Genomic DNA, 13,283 nt, shown 5'->3' with positions numbered 1-13,283 from the left:
CACTTACTGTATTGTCATTGCAGGCAGAAATGGGGTCTCTTTAGCTGGTGGTCTAACAGGAGATTCCTAGACAACCACTCGTACAAGAAAATTGCAAAATGTGCTGTGCTTTGGATGTCCTAAAATGCATGCTAAATAGAGAGTTAATCTACATGCACGCAAGTAAATAAAGAAAATAATGTAAAGCTCCCGTTATTACGTAACCCCTCTCTGTCTTCTCGCAGCTGGCCCAGCGGATACGGAGCGCGAGCCCTTGCGGCTCATGCCTTCCTCGGTCACCGCACGGCTCCTGGGGCTCCTCACCATGGGAATTTCTATCTCATCGCCATCTTGTGGCTTTCGCCAAAAACACCGGTGTTACAGAACTCCCTCCTCAGCTGGGAAGGCTTTATTGCATGAGGGCACCTATTAAAATGCAGTATCTACTAGACATGAGGTACATGGGCAGTTCCAATTAACATTGCATAGCTGGATCCGTCACAGTGGAGCTGGCCGTTCTCTGCCGAGAAGGCAAAGCACCTTACAGAGCCGCTCCGCAGGGGCGATGGGGAGATTTCAATTGCAATTTGTGTTTGCATGGCATCGTTCCAGATTTTTTCCCGGCAGAGCCGCAGGGTCTCTGGGAGCGAGGGGTTATTTGCCGTGCTGGGCGGGTTGACACAGCCTTCCCCGTGCCCTGGGGCAGCTCGCCTGCGGGAGGATTTGTTCTTGCCCCTGTTCTCTGCAGAGCTGTTGTGGCCATGGTGTGATCAGCAGATGGGACGTGTCCGAAGGAAGCATTTCCCGTGTTCCGCCGGGCTCTGCACGTGTGTGACAGCGTGTCTGTCACTCGGAAAGCTCAGCTTTCCCTTTTCCGTATTACATTTGCTCATGCACGCCAGGTTGCTCACTCTCCCGGTGTCACACAAGCTTGGGAATGCAAGAGGTCTTTGCACCTTTGCCAGATGGGCTTTGGTTTTGCAAATGCAAAGCCAAGGATAGGTCAGCTCCTGATCTCCTCTGGCTGCAGCAGGGAGTTTAGGGACAAACTGGGTTTGCTGATGGTTGCAGTTTGGGACAAGCTGCAGTTGTGTCCCTGAAGGTTTAGCATGATTTCGATGAGGATGAGGAGACACTGGATTGCTGGCTATGGGGTAGCAAGCCCACCTCCAGGTTATGAAGCATACTGTGAATGTTATTTAGAGTTGGATGTACAGCACACATATATAAGCAATTGCATTTTTGTAAATGTAGTTGTTTTTCACGTCATTTTACTTCTCTGATTAGTTTGAGCTGCACTGAAACTGTGAAGGGCAAAACCCGGATTTATGATGTTTATTATACTGTAATACTGGCACGGGTACTGGCTTGGGGACCGGTCACTTCCTTTGACCTATATTAATGTTCCTAGTTAAATAAAGATGCAGTTTTTTGCAAAGACCTGCAAACATGTTTAGTCCTGTGGGCATGCCTTGCACCTATGGTTTATAAAAGTCTGCCAAGAGCTGGGCACTGTGATGCAGTTTAACAGGACCCAGCAGCCTTCACCCCCGGGTACAGAAAACTCCAGACCTGTAAATCAGCTCAGCGAGGCCGGGCTGTGCGGGAGCCCCCCTCCGCAGTGCCTGCAAGCACAGGGCTGTGACTGCAAGCAGGCAGCTTTGCAAGGCTGCGAGCACAGGGCTGTGGCTGCAAGGAGAGGTATTTGCAGAGCTGCAAGCATGGGGCTATGATTGCAAGGGGTGGGAGGATTTTTTACAAGGTTGCGAGCACAGGGCTGCAATTGCAAGGAGGGAGCACTGCAAAGCTGCAAGCAGGGCTGTTTGGACCCAGGCAGAGTCCTGATGCTGCAGTGAACTTGGATCTTGTTTGCACCTATTAAACTCCAGCATGAAACGGGGCTAATTCATGGGCTATTTCTGCTTCCCCCATTTCCTCAGTGCTGGCAAGTTTATAGGGCCACGTGAGCCTGCCCAGAGCCAGTAGCAACCCGCAGCTCCACGGGAGCGCGGAGGCTGGGGAGCCCTCGCAGCTGGGGCTGGGAGAGGACCTGGGACGGGCAGAGGTTTACGGCTATGGTTCAATAAAAGCCAGGCTGCAACTGCATCACATGGGGGTCTTGCAAATTGGCTCTTGAAGAGCACGTGTTTGGATATAGATCTCCCTTTTGGAAAAACAGTGTGTCCGATGGGCAAAAAGCCAACAGACCTGCCTTGGCCTCTTCTTGGAAAATGAAGAGAATGAAAAGATGCAGCAAGGTACCAATTTCAGTGCCTAGCTGGAGAAAAGTTAGTGTGTTGTGCAAGGATGACAAAATATAATGTATTTCATTAGGCTGTAGTGCAGACAAGATCGGATCTTTCAAAACTGTTGTTTGCTTGGCCCTCTGCTTTCAAAAATAGTAACCCTTTGACACTCTTAAACTTGAGGTTTTTGTACTTAACTGGTCTATGAAATGTGCAACCCTGGCAGGAAAAAAAAAAAACAAAACACTAAATAAAGAAGACATTTTGGGGGCTGTTCTTGTCAAGCTGGTAGCGTATTGCATATACTGATTTGATGGTGGCATTTAGTTAATCTGTAATCTTACTTAAGAAAGAGTTAATTGTTAACTGTGAATAGTGCTTCAGTCCCTATAGGCACCAGTCTCCAAAGGGGGACCGCGGGAGACCCCGAGGATCTGTAAAGAAAGATGGTTGATGGATTCACTCTGTTAGGAATGAAACACTGCAGCTTTCTCTTGGAGACTGTGGCCAGAGGGGTTTTGGCAGTGGGGACAAACTGACAAGTCCTGCTCGAGAAGCACCAGACTTGAGCAGACCAGCCCAGCTCTTCCATCTCTTTCTATCCTGGGCTCGCTCGGCCAGCGCTGGGGGATCCAGCCCCACATGCTCGGCTGGGAGCAGAGGTGGCCCCAAGCACGCCAAAGTCGGCCGGCCCTGAGCAAACCTGGTTCCCCCAGCCCGAAATCTGATCTGCAAACATGCTAACGACAACTCTTCAGTCCGAGCAACTCAGCCGGTCTGGTCAAAATTTCCCCATGGCTGTTTCATCTTCTTGCAAATGCACTATGTCTTTGCACAGTATCTGTGCCCCTGGATTTCCTCAGCTAGGCGAAGGAGACCGGGAATGTTGAACCTTAGCCGGCAATTGGGAAATTGCCCCCTACTAATACAAGCCAGACCCGTGGAAACCCTTCAGGTCTCCAAAGCCCTCAGCAGCCCCATCAGGACTTTGATGACGAAAAGCAGAATAAAGGCGAAGAGAAAGAAGGCAAGTTTAAACAAGCCCCAACAAGAAGCAGCAGATCTGGGGATGGCCAAGTGAGCGGCTGAGGACAGCCCCAGCTGTTTGAACTGTACAGCCTGCCCTGGAGGAAGCTGAGAAACCATGGGAAACACCTCACGGTCAAACAGATGGAGATTCCCAGATCTCGCTGGGGCTGTGGAGATACCGCAGTGTGCACGAAGCACCGGGACTTGCCCGTGCAGGGGGCACGTGCTGCCAGCCCTGGCCATGGCCATCATGGAGATGCCCCATACAGGAGGGACTGTGGCTTTCTGGTTACAGTCATCTCCTTTCCTGGGAAAATCCTCCCAGAGACGTTTGCCAGTGACAACCGACGTTGCACCTCCGGTGCTCTGCTCCCCGTCCCTGCTCACCCCGTTTACCCCAGTCTCAGCAAAGCACGTGCTCCCACCTCCTGTGCTGAAGGAAAAAACGGATCTCTCTCCCTCTCCCCCTCATCTCCCCTCCGTTTGCTAAATATGTACCAGGGCTGGACTTGGTTGCACCCACTGCACCACACTCTCAGTGCCACTTCTTCTCCAACCCAAGGAATTTCAGAAATAAACCACTGCCGAGCTCGCTTGGGAGGGCTGCTAAGTGAGACACTGTTGTCACACTAGGGACCTATTCTTAGGGCAACGCAACCATTTGGCAATGGTTGGGATCTCGTGGGAAGCCAGGTGTGTTGGGAGGAAGCCTAAGCAAAGGGAGGACCTGTAAAGGGAGGAGCAGTACTTGGCACCCACCACCTTTGGAGGTAGCTAATCTTTATTATTATTATTATCATTGTGCATTTTAAAGCGGTTGCAAGAGGCAATTCCAAGCTTACATTTCATTCCACCATGGAGCAAGTTTAAAAACAAATGAAAAACTTGTTACTAATTCAGATTTCCCTGAAAAGAATGGATTCCTTTCTGCCAGCTGCCTCTGAGAAATGTTGAGATTTAATTAATCCCTTGCTGGAAATAATGTACAGTATTAGCCCTAATCTCTAATTCAGGATATCATTTCTAATGCTCAGCATAAAGAATGAGATTTTTTTTAAACCTATCGCTGGACGTGAACGTGTTACCCCTGGTAAGCAGTGATCTGGCTGGTGCGAGCAGCGTTGCCCTCCACTGACCGGCCTACAGAGGACTCAGTATTTGGGTAGATGGAGTATTTATATTCGCTGGTGGTTGTATTTGGGACTGTATTTTGTGCAAATCAAGGACATTGATTTGTCTTATGTTTCTTTCGCATTCAGTCTTCAATCTTCAATGACATCCACACCCTCCAAAAGCCTCTGCCTGGAGCCCGGCCGGCAGGACAACGTGGAAGACCCTGTGGTCAGATAAATGTCACCAACGCGGTGGTAACCAGATGTCCTGCTGATACTGGTAGTGATGCCCCCTCTTAGGAGGTGGCTCCGCAATGGCCCCACGTCTCCTCAGCTGAGGACGAGGGCTCACACCTGCCTTTCCCCGGTTCACTGCCAGGGTGAGGATGGAGCGCTGTGGGATCCTGGGTGGTCTCCTAACTTCCAGCCAGGAACCCAAGCACCCCTCTTTGGCAAGGGGGTGCCCCCCCAGTCCTCTGCCGGCTGCTTTGTGAGGGGCTTGGAGGGACAGGGCTCAGCATGGAGCATTAGCTGGGAAGTTGTCACGGGGCAATGGGGAGGAAGAGGCGATCAGTTTGCCCTGTGAGTCTTCCCAGCCCTAGCTTGCTCAGGGCTCAGTGTGGCAGGGGAGGGCAGGCTGCGTGGCTGCACCCATGCCCTGAAACACGTGCTGCCTCGGGGGGGACGCGGCTGCAGCCTTTTAAGCTCATCAGAGCCTCTACCACTTCTCCAGAGACTCCTTGGCCGCCTAAGCATTGGGAGGATTTCCTTCCCGGTCCCCAGAGGCAGCTCTGGCTGAGGCGTGTTCGAGCAGGAAGGCAGGCGCGGGGGTGCTCAGCCAGCCTGGGGCTGCGCGACCATCACCCCCTTTGCAGAGCGACCAGCTGCGATGCAGGAGCCCATGCCTCTTGGGTCGTTTCAGTAATATTATTTCTGACGTAGCCCATCGATCTGTCTTCCCCTGGCACCCGTCATGTCGCTCCTGCTGCCAGCTCTCCCCTCTGCGCACGCACACGCACAGCCTCCCGCTGCCAAGCTCTTCCCTGTCCCCATCTGCTCGGCTCTTCAGCCACTTCTCCTGGAAATTGGTCGTCTTCCTTGCCTGAGGCTATACAGAACAGGCTAATCCCAAACCCAGTAGTGTCAAAGAAAGGGCTGCCATTGACTTCAGCAAACCACAAGGAACTTAGCTGTTCATTTCAGTTTTTTTTTTTTTTAATAGATGGTTAAATAACCAGAGAAGAACAGGCTTATCACTGAGGCACTTCAAATTTTGTAAGTGAGCCTAACTGTGATTTCTTTACCCCATGAGGATGCAAAAACCGAGAGGTTGTGGCAGATTGACGCTCACTAGTATCCTTTGGCTGGGCTTATCTCCATTGGTATTTTGGTAGGTAACATGAAAAGGTGGTTGAGTTTTGAAGGAGAGCTGCGGCAATATGAGTGCAGAATATCGAGACGTGCTCTGGGTCGTCAAGCGCAGAATCCAACCAGAGAGGATCAAAGCAAGAGGGTCTATTTTTGTTTTTTTACATGTACTAATTACTCTGAACAAATGAGCAATGCATCTGAGAAGTAATCTTTTTTCAGGTTTCCATCTGGTAAAAGTCCTGTAGGTGCTGTAACTTCAGAGTAATTTCAAGCCTATGCTTCTCACCGAAGACTCTGAAGTTGAAAACAGAGTCAATCAGTGTGTGGAAGAACACAGGTTTATTTTTCTGTCTCTTGTGTCCATTCAGAAAACTACTAAAGCAACACGTTTCAGGGCTGTGAACACCTACATCCAGTAATGCTGGAAACGGCGGGGTTTATAGGCTATGGGGAATCCCCTTTGCATGGCTTTCACATGGGAAAAGTGTTTCAGAGGATCACTCCTCTGCTTCTTTTTTATCTTCTTGCTTTATCAGTTAGTCTGACAGGAGATACGACCTCCCTCTGCAAACCTGGCCTCACGCAGAGAGAACATTTGTCCTGTCAGGTGGAGGATAGACACATACTTTCACGCAATAACACAAGAGCCCGTTCCTATTCGCAGGGCTTCCCGCTCCTGCCTTCCCCGCGATGCATGGAAGAGGCGCCAGCAAGGCACAGAAAGGTAACATCTCTGCTGGAGTTTTCCTGGGGATCGTCACGAAGACTCACTTCAGCTTAGGGAAGCTGTTTTCCAAGTGCCCTCGCTATTGTTGGTGGAGGGAGATAGGTGCCCTTTGCGGGAGCTTGGAGCAAGAACTTGCTGTCTGGGTTCATGTCTTGCTGCTGCAGGGCACCACGGTGCTGCGGTCCTTGTAGGTTGAGTAGCGACCCATGGAGAACCAGGCCGATGGGCTCTTTCTTCCTATTATCAGTGTCCTGCACAGCCCATGCCCCGCACAGCAGTGCGTGTTACGTGCGGCAGAGGCATGGGACAGCGTGAGCGAGGTCTCGCATTAACACGCACTCACTATGTTGCCTGCAATGACAAAATCACCCCTGGTGTTAGGTTTGGCCAGAAAAACCCTTCGGTGAAGACGGCTGTGGCACCGATGCTTTGCACCGCTGCGCCATGCCGCCCGGCTGCGCTTTCGGCAGGGCCAGCAGAGAGGAAGCAGGAGGCTTTGCCCGGAGCCACGGCGATGTCCACAGCAGGGTCTCCTTTTTTGTGGCTCCACCCAGAGCACGGGATTAGTTGGTATCAGACATTAGGAAGTGCTGTCTTTTGAGAGAAACCGAAAATCCAAAGTTATGACATCTTTATCATTAAAACCCCCTTCTAATGCATCTTCTCTGGGGATTAGGAATATTATTATCAATTATCCGATGAAAATCCAACCTCAGCTATTCGTGTTTTCCTTACCTTGTCATTTTAGGTATCTTCTTTCACTTGCACCTCCTGCCTGCTTTGGCAATGCAGCTGTGATTAAACAGCTGCCACGTAACATGCTAGTGAGGCTATCCCGTGAGCAATAAAGGGTAGAGGCTTTCTATATTATATTCAAGGGGTGCAACAGTACTAAAAGACTAAAAATCTCTATCACTTCTCAATAATAAATGAATTGCCCCAGGGCTGGAGGCTGGTTCTTTGGAAGGCCAGTGGTGAATCTGGGGTGAATTTCCCAGCTTTCCGTGAAGCTGAGGTTTTCACATCATTCGTGAGCTAGTTCCACCCACTGCATCCTAGTGTCACGGACCTGCAGAAAGGAGTGGGAGCAGAAAGGGAGACTTCAGAGCTGTTGCATGCTTTTCAGACACTGGTTGTTGCAGACTGTTCTGTGCATCATGCTGAACTTGTTTTTGTATGAAAACCAGGGGCTGGCAAGATTACATTAAGTATGCTGTGCTGGAAAATAGGATTTTTTTTTTCCCCCCATGGAAAATTTTGACTTCGTAACTAAGAACTTGAAAATTTTAGCTGAAAACTGCAGGATCCTTCCCCAGGGTGGCTTCTTGTTTTCCAACAAAATTAAAATAGCATGGAGACAAACGGAAGCTTTGTATTTTCATTTAGAAGGAAAATTTCCTACCAGTCCAAATTCGTGGCAGTCTCTAGCCTAGCCTGCCTGCTAGTAGTCTCTCTGCAGGCCTCCAGCTCGGCTGTTGCTCTGTACATAATGTTTCCAGGAAGGCAATGCAAGATGTCCATGGGAAGCGACTGCAGAGCGAGGAACGGACCAGGCTTGGCCACATCTGCTTATGAGCACGAACAATTTCACTGGAGTATTTAAAGTCACTTTGCCACAGATCGCCTGCTTAGGCATTGATGGAGATGAGACACCCTTAGTTACTAAAAAAATAGAAATCACTCACCGGGGTGTAACTGGCAATAGTCTGATTCTGAGTGAGAAAGCTTTTTTCCTGAGGTTGAGAACATTTTCTGGAAATGTAAACTCTCTAACGCTTTGATGTTGAAAGATTGGTTCGGCAGCTGTGATTTGTGTTGGAGGCTGAATTCTGTAAGTTGCTTTCTCCAACCTCCATTTCAGTGTATGAAGTCAGCCCCGCTACCAGGGGTCTCGGGCAGCCTTGCCGTGCCCATCCATCGCGCTCCGGCTGTCTCGGAGCCCGCCGAGCGCTGCCCGCGGGGCGAAACGGTGATGCAGGACTGACCACTCGCGCTTCAGCTCCCCTCTCTCTCTTCTCGACAGCGTGAGGTCCTAAATCCAACAAAACCAGGCTCATCTGGACAGCAGAAGCAAGGTATTGTCCCATGTGATAACCTCCAACCCAAACCACAGCAGTAGTGCCTATAAGCAATTTGCCAAAAAAAATGCAAGTGTCTCCTTCCTTCCCAGGCTGGTGCGGCTGTTTCGCTCGCTTGGGCTCCTCTGGGGGCTGGGGCACCCCGGCCTTCGGGGCAGCCGGGATGCCAGAGGCTTTTGCATCTACGTGAGGATTTGGGGCTGGGAACTGGGGCAGTGCAGGGACGGTACTGCAAAAGCCCACCCCGGCTTCGGGATGGGAATACCCACTGGATTCGGTACGAGAGCCCGATCCTGCAAAGCGCCGGGCTCCCTCCACGGCAGCGCAACCGCTGGCCCATGCCACATGTGCCGATGGGTCCTCTTAATCGGAAACGTCCCCCCGTAGCAGCCTGCCCCCTCCCCGCGCGGCCCCGGCCGCCCGTGCGGGCTCTGACGAAGGGCAAGGCACCTCCGATGCCCTTCAGAGAAGGAATTACATTTGCAAGGGATAAACTGTTCCACACGCAGCCCATCTCTGGCTAAAGCCTTGCCGGTTAAATTAAGCCCATTTTGTTAAGGGTTTTAAATGCTGCTTGCCCATATGCAGAATTATGTCTTTAAAAAATCCAATATAAACAAAATAAATCCAGGGAGCTGAATGCATGAATCATTATTTTAGTACATATTGTCCATTCTAATCTGCAGCCCAATTGTGAAGTCATTCAAAATGCTGCTTCTCGGTAATTAGCAGGAATCTAACTCGGAGCCAATTTCTGATTAAATGTGCTTAAAATCAATAAAACATCATGAGTGATTAGAGTCACGTGTGATTAGCCCTGTCGAACAAAGCAGAATAAGTTATGGCCTCACTTTAACTTGTCAAAAAACAGAACCGGGGGTGGGAATGAGGAGGAACAGCTGATATTTCTATAAAGGGTTTTTCCATTTCTCTGCCTTTCTCTTCTCTCCGCTGGAGAAGTGAGAGGATCAGCCTGTTGTCTGAAAATTACAGGCTGAAGGAGAAAGTTTGGGGCGGTTCTGGCTCCTCTCGTGGGTTTGTTTAAGGATATGCTGGGAAGAGCGTTTCAGATGCCGTGCCTCGGTTGCGGGAGGGTTACCTGCTTCTCCGGGAGGCCTCTTTCCGCTCACGCAGGCCACGCCATTCCCACCGGGAATGACACCTACCTGGAAGAGGCGAGGGACGGGGCTCCCGGGAAAGCGTCTCTCGGCGGCCCAGGGCTGCCGGGTGTGAGCATCCCACCGGGAGCACGCTGGTGCGGAGGAGGGAAAAGGCTGCGCTGGAAGCGTGGGCAGCGCCGGGCTGCTGCGTGGGCATCTCGGGGAGAGGGGGGCAGGAGGGTTTATCTGGAGTTTGCTGCTTGGCACAACTCGCCGGCAAAGTCTCCCTTGACGTCAAAAGAGGGAGAAAAACAACCCCTTCTCCATTTATAGATACATGGCCGGATCTGCACAGGTGCGAACTCACCGAGGAAAATCCAGCTACATCACTCAGTGACCTAAATTTAGCCCTAAAAGTGATGCTCGTGTCTCTCCTTTGTTCACATCTAAGTAACCAGGGCCAAAAAAAAAAAAAAAAACCCCACCAGCTGCACGTGGTGGCGGATGAAGAAGGGAAGTTTGGGAACCGTTGTCTCCGGTGTTTTTGCCCTGAGCGCGCTGGCAGAAGCTGTGCTGAACTGTGCTGTTTGGTGGCCCGTCCCGAAACGGACTGTGTAATTCAACAGCGCACCGCACACGCGGCTCCCCTCTGCAGCCGTGGCCCGGCCTGCCGCCCAGAGCGGCTGGATCCGCAATTTGGGGCAAAATTGGCTTTTTGTCCTCGTGGATTTAACCCCCTGATGTTTTCTCGGGCCGGCAGAAGTTGTTTGCGGAGCTGCTCGGGAGCGCTCGCTCTGCCCGGCGCCCCAGTTCGCCTGTCCCCGGGGGCAGCTTAGGCGGTTGTCACTCCGAGTCACACCTGTTAGCTATAAAAGCAGGCGAGGAACGCTGTCTTTTACAAGGGCAAAGGATCCCCAGGCATCCCGGCTCCACAGAGGCAGCTTTCTTCTCGCCGGAGCCCCGCTGCTGGTAACGCCACCGTTGCAAAGTGCCACGCTGAGCTGCGGGCTGGCGTCCCTTCCGAATGAAAAGCGCTTGCAAGGCTCCAGCCAAAATAAAAAGGGGAAGAAAGTTCGTTAAACGTGGTTCTGGAGTCTAATTAGCAGTCGCATTCAGAGTCTCCGAAGGCAAGTGGTGCATAATAACATCCCACGGCCGGGTCAGCGCTGTCGAGGCAGGAATGTCATTTCTTTCTAATTGAAAGCCAGCGCTCTCGCTAGCGGGGGGACGCACCTGGCTCGCTGTATATAAATGTTCTCTCTTTGATCGTTTTTCTTACTGCTGCTCTTGTAAGCTGTTCTTTAAAGGGAAAAACAGCGCAGAAACAGAGGAGCAGGTCCTCAGCAGATGTCCGTGGCGGTGGCTGGGCTGCCCCCGGCTTGCACCGGCCGAGCCCCGGCGTCTGCCACGCGCCGAGAGAAGAATCGCAGCACATCCACGCCCGGCACCCAAGGACATCGTGGGACCGTCTGCGCTGGCCCTCGGTGCCGCGGCGAAGCGGGAGCGACGCGCTGAGTTTGCCGGTGGCGATGCCCGGGGGTGACGGCTGGGACCGGCCATCAGCCGCGTTGGCCGAGCCTTGCTGCACGGGACCCTGCGCCCGGGAAATGCAGCCCACCGCTGAGCACGGGAATTACAGAAATCGGCTAATTGCTCCTCTCCCGGTGCCCCCGGTGCATAGTTTGGTGTCTGAGGCGGGTTTTTTGCTTTTCTCTGGAACAGCTGGAGATGGGATGTTGAACATGGTGTGTTATTGCTCCTAGTGGTATTCAAGGAAAACATCTCGAGCGCTGGCTGGCATGTTGTGATTATATGTGAGGGGTAAAATGAGTGCCAGATTTGGGCTGAGGAAAGAGTTTTCCTCCAGATCAGATTAGCAGGAGCTGTTGGGGGAGCAAAAAGGGGAAGCCAGGCCTTTTAGGGTGGGGGAGCACTGGATATAATCTGTCTCGCAGAATTCATGAGGCATTTTCACTGAATAAATCCCCTGCTGCAGAAGACCAGAGCCCTTGGTGATTCCTTTGCTCTTTCTTTGGTGTTGCTATTTGTGGCTTTATTTATTTGTACGAAAAGCCTTAACCTTGTTACGGCAGTTTGCGAAGTGTTTTTGCGGCTGGTGCTGAGTGAGTGTGTGCAGAGTAGTTGTCCTCCGGACCCTTCTGGATTTAATGTTTGTCATATGATTGCCTGTGATTTCATGCCCTCTATGACTGAAGTGAGCCCTGTGCTTTTCTTTTTTTTAACATATGTACGATTTCGATTTAATTAAGGCCTCGTTATCCAGGGAGTTACAGCTTGGTTGGCTCACGTGCCCCACGGTTCTCCTGGCTTGATACTGGAGAAAGGTAGCCCGTATTTGGAAATAGTCAGCTAGTATCTCTTGTTTTAGTTATCCAAGCTGTTTGAATTAATCTTCAGTATTCTTTTCCAATGTTTACTGAAGAACAGCAGTTTTTTTAACACTCCCTTTTATCACACAGTGTGATCAGCCGAGCTCAGACAATGCGTATTCATGCTGGTGTCTGCTGCTCGTTTAGCAGTCTGCAGAGCACTAATGAAGTGCACATGCACTGAAGACGATCCTCCCTCCAAGGCCAAGCTCTGGACACCCGTGCGTGCAGGAGCCGTTTCTTAAAACTCAAGGCAGCCAGTCGCACGCGTTGCAGCCCCGAATTTGGCCCTCGGTGTCGCAAGCGAAGAAGTGATGATGCACAAGTGGCGTTGGGCGCGATGTCCTTGCCAAAGAGCAGAAGCGGTGGCGCAGGAGGAAGACTCAACCAGTGGGACGGCGTAGGTGAATGTAGCCCATGTCCATATTAATGATTTACCCTCTCCTCCCACTTCAGCGCACCTTACCCGCTCCAGGGAATAGGAGTGATTTGTACCAGCTTGGGCTGCCTTGGCTTCTTTTTTGGCTTATATGTGTTCACAGCAGCATTTTGACCTTAAAATCCAGTCTGTTTTCAAGACAGTTAATTACATCCTTGGCTATTAACGGTACTACTCGTTCCTAAGAGGCCTGTGTTTTATATACCTCCATCATCCTGGTAGCTTACAAAATATCATCAGAACTCATTCAGCTGGATTTTATTTTTATTTCTCTTACTTTTATTTTCTCCTACTTTTCTGGGCTAACATGGCTCATCAGTCCCCTGTGATTAGTTCTTAAAATATAAACTATTCTTGAGTATAAGGTCTGTCTTTTTATAAGAAAACCAGTGATTTCTGTTGCCTTGGTTTTTGGGTGCTCAAACTGTATCATATAAACAAGATCGATTTTCAGAGCTGACTTCTTTTTTTGCATGCACGATCTCTCTTGGCTGTCTCTAGGATACCCAAAGATTGGGGGAGCTTTAACAGGCACCTGGCTGCAGATTAAAAGCAGACAACCAGAGCAGAGAGGTACCAGACCTTCACTGTGCCCCCCTCGATAGACCTGCTCCCCCTTCCTCCCCTCCCTCCCCAAAGCAGGGACAATCCATTTACTTGGCAGCTGGTTCCCGAGATGCCACCATGCTAAGCTGTTTTACTAAAGTAACCCGAACTAGATTGCCACTGCTATCAGGTTTTCACAGATCTCTTTGGAGAAGCGTAGGGGAACCTGGGTTGCATTTTAAGGCAGTGGTTTGGGATATAATACA

At 50.9% G+C, this 13,283-nt stretch overlaps 1 protein-coding gene across 3 annotated transcripts in view; it reads left to right on the top strand.

Moving 5' to 3' along the window:
* Nucleotides 1–11,634, top strand: part of LOC112991485 (FRAS1-related extracellular matrix protein 1-like) — a 69,774-nt gene extending 58,140 nt beyond the window's left edge. For 2 of the 3 annotated variants that reach the window (XR_010390277.1, XR_010390278.1), the window contains 2 exons: nucleotides 225–8,539; nucleotides 9,976–11,634. The gene's annotated coding sequence lies outside the window, so the exon portion shown is untranslated. Of the gene's footprint in view, nucleotides 1–224; nucleotides 8,540–9,975 lie in introns of those variants that run through there. The other variant, XM_064516271.1, reaches the window with a different exon arrangement.
* The last annotated feature ends 1,649 nt before the right edge of the window (nucleotides 11,635–13,283 follow it).

The sequence above is a fragment of the Dromaius novaehollandiae genome, chromosome 8 (assembly GCF_036370855.1).
Source record: "Dromaius novaehollandiae isolate bDroNov1 chromosome 8, bDroNov1.hap1, whole genome shotgun sequence".
Lineage (NCBI taxonomy): Eukaryota > Metazoa > Chordata > Aves > Casuariiformes > Dromaiidae > Dromaius > Dromaius novaehollandiae.
Note: the sequence above shows the minus strand (reverse complement) of the source record. Positions and strands in the feature narration are given on the sequence as shown.